A 4,704-nucleotide genomic window follows, 5' to 3' on the forward strand; every position below is an offset into this window, starting at 1 on the left:
TGTTGCAGATCCTACAGCTCATAAATAGCCAGATCACCAGTATTTCTTGAAAGCTGTAGCTATGGGCAAGCAGTTATTTGGGCAGGGAAATCTTCCTCTTCTTCTGGTCTTACCAGCCGTCTCCCTGGTGAGCCATAGAATGGAAGGGAATGGGAATCTGTGACCAGAGGAAAAACAGCTCTGATGGGACATTTCTTAAAACGCACTCCTTGGGAATCCTATAGGCGCCTGGTTTGGCCACTGTGAAATGTTGGCCTTTGGTCCGGACCACCAAGGCTCTTCTTATGAAAATATCAGAAGGTCCAGTAGGTCTAAGTAAAAAGAGCTGAGAGCAGGGGCGTGGTTGTGTATTGTGCAGGAGTTCAGAAGCTCAGCAGGACTGTTCCCTTTAGCCAGGTGTCCAAGAGGCGGCCAAAAACGCAGGCAGTTGTGTGATCTGGCACAAACGCACTCTCCAAAAAAGTCCCAGTACACAGCACAGCACTATATGCACCAGGATATAAAGCTCCATTGAACTCAGTGTTGCTTCTTGATTTATTTTATTTCTTACACTTGGTTGTGTTTTTTTTTGGGCATCTGTCTGTCTTGGATCGCGCTTTTGTGGGTGAAGTCAAACTGTTGAGGAATCAAAGCGCCTGCTGTGGTTGCAAAGGCAGTGGCAGAGGAAGCCTCTCCGCCGCAGAGGCACCCCCCTAGGGGCAGGGCGTCACAACGTGTGCGTCGTGACTTCAGACGCATGTCGGATGCACTGCACATGCCCGGAATTTCTGGGCATGCATGATGCATCCGGGCCGGTGCTGCTGCTCCCGCGGCAAGCGGGCAAGCAAGTGGCGGGTCGTGGGGCTGCCCCATCCGCCGTAAAGAAGCACGGACGGGGTGCTGGGAGGGGCCAGGGAGTGTCACCCCCCTCCCATGGAACACGGGGCAGCCCGCCCCCTACGCCCTGCCCTTCCTATGCCACTGTGCAGAGGCCGATACGGGAGAGATATGTTTTGTTGGCTCCCAAATTCTCCATTTTACAACGACCCCGTGATGTAGTTTAGGCTGAGAGACAAAGACTGGCCCAGTGAGCTTCATGGCTGAGTCGGGATTCGAACCCTGGTCTCCTAGGTCTCGTTACGTAACACTGGCCTTCCGTCCCTGATTGTATTAGGTTCAACCTGGGAAACACAGCGAGCACTTCTGCCAGCTGCAATGCAACCTTTCGTTTTCAATTAGAAGTGCAAACAATCTCACAAAGAAGCCGCTGACGTTGAAGAGGAAACTCATAAAAGAGCCCAGGTTCTCTGCTTGATTCTCTCCCCTCATTCTCTGCCTTTCTCTGTGCCAGCTGCACCCAACTGAGTGCGCACAAGATGTTTTGGACTGCAACTCCTCTCATCTCCTAAGGTTGGCCATGCTGGCTGGAGCTGATGGGAGTTGTAGTCTAAACTACGTGTAGGTTGCAAAGTCGATCTGTCACAAACAAACTTGAAAGGCTCGTTATCACCTCATTGACTTGCCTGTGCAAGGAGGATCTGTCGATTATGGCTGAGTGTTTGTTCAAGTGACACCTAAGGGTGCTGGGAACTGAAGCTCAGTGATGGGTCAGTTACAGTCCGCAAGAGTCTCAGGTACATGTTTTAAATGTGCTTTAAATCTACAGTGTGTACACAGTCTAACATACACTGAGGGCATAATCAGGGTGGTTTTTTTTTTGCTACAGCAGCTAACATGGCCGCTCTTCTGGAATTGCTGCAGGCTTCAGAGTCACACAGGACTCTTCCTCAAAAGCTTGCTGTAGCATTTCAAGGCTGGGTGGTTCAATGAACTTAAAATGCAGCATCGTAGCAGAAATCCTGCTTGAGCTGAGAGCAAAGGGGCCTTTGAATATGTGTCATATATTTTTCGAATTTCAAAGGGATTTTTTTCCCCCAGGCTTAATTTGAGTCAGAACACTGGTGCAGAACCAGTCGTCAGTCCCAGGGCTCAAGCATCCGAGTCAAGACGAGTGTTCCTCTGGACATGAACAGAGGGCATTTCCTTTTATGCCGCAAAACAGAGCCGGCCTCACATGCGGTTTGGGGATTAAGGGACAGGTTTTCTTGCAGCGGTGAGTTGCGGGCTTGAGGGCCAACACCTCTAAATCCCCTCCCCGCTGCAATTAAACTCTTGTGTTACCTTGCGGCATCTTTCCTGCACATGTGCGTCAGCGCCCAGGGGGAGATGTGAAATGAATTTCGCCTCTTGCCCTGCCTGAGGAAACTTGGCGAGTCGGAAGAACAGAGCAAAGCCATCAGTCAGGAGCCTGCCTCCCTCCTTCTCTCTTCTTTATCGTGGAATAGAAACAAGCTGACCTCAGGGGGAAGAAAGGGAATTAATCGCAGCCATAGTCGCCATGTATTTTGTGTAAATAGTTCCACGGAGGAGTTTAAACAAACTGAGAAAAGCTACCCAAGGAGACAAGAAAGCCTCTTGCTGCCTATCCTCGGGTCAAAAGGTGTTAGCGCCAGTCCTACGAGGCGGGCCCCTAACTTCTTTGTTTGGAACCAGCAAGGACTCGTAAAGGTGCAAAGAGGGCTGGCGGGCACCTCCTGGGTCGTGAACAGCACCTGCCACCTCGATGCTCTCCGGGAAACCCGTGATTGTGGTTGGACTGGGCACCTCTGTGTGTTTTTGCCTCGCGTGCGTCATTCCTTACCCTGGCAAGTGGAAATTAAAACAAGACCAGATAGCAGAGCTCGATAGGGATTGGCTTGATTTCCTGGGCACGAGCACTTTCCTCTATGAGGAAAAGTCTGCTGCATTTGTGATTTTTTTTTTTTGTTTACAGGAGAGAAGTTTGTCAAAGTATGTCCGACATGGGGAGAGTGGGCGGGGGAAAGTTTTTCCTCCATCTTTCATAACCCTAGCGGTAGACTCGTAATCTGGTGAACCGGGTTCGCGTCTCCGCTCCTCCACATGCAGCTGCTGGGTGACCTTGGGCTAGTCACACTTCTCTGAAGTCTCTCAGCCCAACTCACCTCACATAGTGTTTGTTGTGGGGGAGGAAGGGAAAGGAGAATGTGAGCCGCTTTGAGACTCCTTCGGGTAGTGATAAAGCGGGATATCAAATCCAAACTCTTCTTCTTCTTGTTCGTCTTCTTCTTCTTCTTCTTCTTCTTCTTCTTCTTCTTCTTCTTCTCCTTCTTCTTCTTCTAGAACTCTGCTGGAAGATCCAGGGCAGATAAACTAGTTAAGCATGCTCTGGTTATCGGGGGGGGCAGGGGGGGACTCCCTGGTCCTTAATGGAGTAACTGTGCCCCTGAAGGACCAGGTGTACAGCCTGGGGGTCATTTTGGACTCACAGCTGTCTATGAAAGCACAGGTTCATCCTGTGTCCAGGGTTACACCGTTTGGTATATGGCGAATGAGACCCTACCTGTCTGAGCACTGTCTCGCAAGGGTGGTACATGCTGTGGTTGTCTCTCGCTTGGACTACTGCAATGTGCTCTACGTGGGGCTACCTTTGAAGGTGACTCGGAAACAGCAAGTAATCCAGAATGCGGATGCCAGAATAGCGACTGGGAGCGGCCGCCAGAACCATACAACACCGGCCCTAAAATATCTACACTGGCTCCCAGTACATTTCCAAGCACAATTCAAAGTGTTGGCGCTGACCATTATAAGCCCTAAATGGCCTCGGCCTGTATACTTGAAGGAGCGTCTTCACCCCCATCGTTCAGCCCGGACACTGGAGTAACGGTGCCCCTGAAGGGCCAGGTGCACAAGCTGGGGGTCATATTGAACTCACAGCTGTCCGTGAAGGCGCAGGTCAATTCTGTGTCCAGCGCAGCTGTTTATCAGCTCCAGGCTGGGACCCTACCTGCCTGCGGACTGTCTCGCCAGAGCGGTGCATGCTCTAGTTATCTCTCGCTTGGATCACTGCAATGCGCTCTACATGGGGCTACCTTTGAAGGTGACCTGGAAACTACAACTAATCCAGAATGTGGCTGCCAGACTGGGGACTGGGAGCGGCCGCCGGAACCATATAACACCAGCCCTAAAAGATCTGCACTGGCTCCCAGTACATTTCCAAGTGCAATTCAAAGTGTTGGTGCTGACCATTATAAGCCCTAAACGGCCTCGGCCCAGTATACCCAAAGGAGCGTCTCCAACCCCATCTTTAAGCCTGGACACTGAGAGTCTTCTGGTGGCTCCCTCACTGCGAGAATTGAGGTAACAGGGAACCAGGCAGAGGGCCTTCTCGGTAGTGGCACCCGCCCTGTGGAACGCCCTCCCATCAGATGTCAAGGAATTTAAAAACTACACAACATTTAGAAGACATATGAAGGCATTCCCGAATCAGGAAGTTTTTAATGTTTGACCGCAAGAGTCCAGCCCCTGCAATGCCAGGAATCTTTCACCCCTTGGTTGGTTACTTCTAGCTTAAAGGTGGTGGCTCTAATAGATCTGCTTCTCCAAAATGTGGAGGTTTCCACATCTTAAGTCTCTTGGGTCCATGCTTCCAATCCCACCGCCTTACACTCGCCCCATCCGTTAAAACTAAAGCCCTCCCCAAAGAGAAGAATGGAAATAACAGAGACACTGGTGTAGTGTAGCGGCTAGACTAGAACCCAGGGAGACCAGAGTTCAAATCCCCCACTCAGCCATGAATGCAGCTCACTGGGTGGCCTAGAACCAGGCACAGTCTCTCAGGATAACCTACCTCGCAAGGGTGTTGGG

This window comes from Lacerta agilis, chromosome 14 (genome assembly GCF_009819535.1).
Source record: "Lacerta agilis isolate rLacAgi1 chromosome 14, rLacAgi1.pri, whole genome shotgun sequence".
Taxonomy (NCBI): Eukaryota; Metazoa; Chordata; class Lepidosauria; order Squamata; family Lacertidae; genus Lacerta; species Lacerta agilis.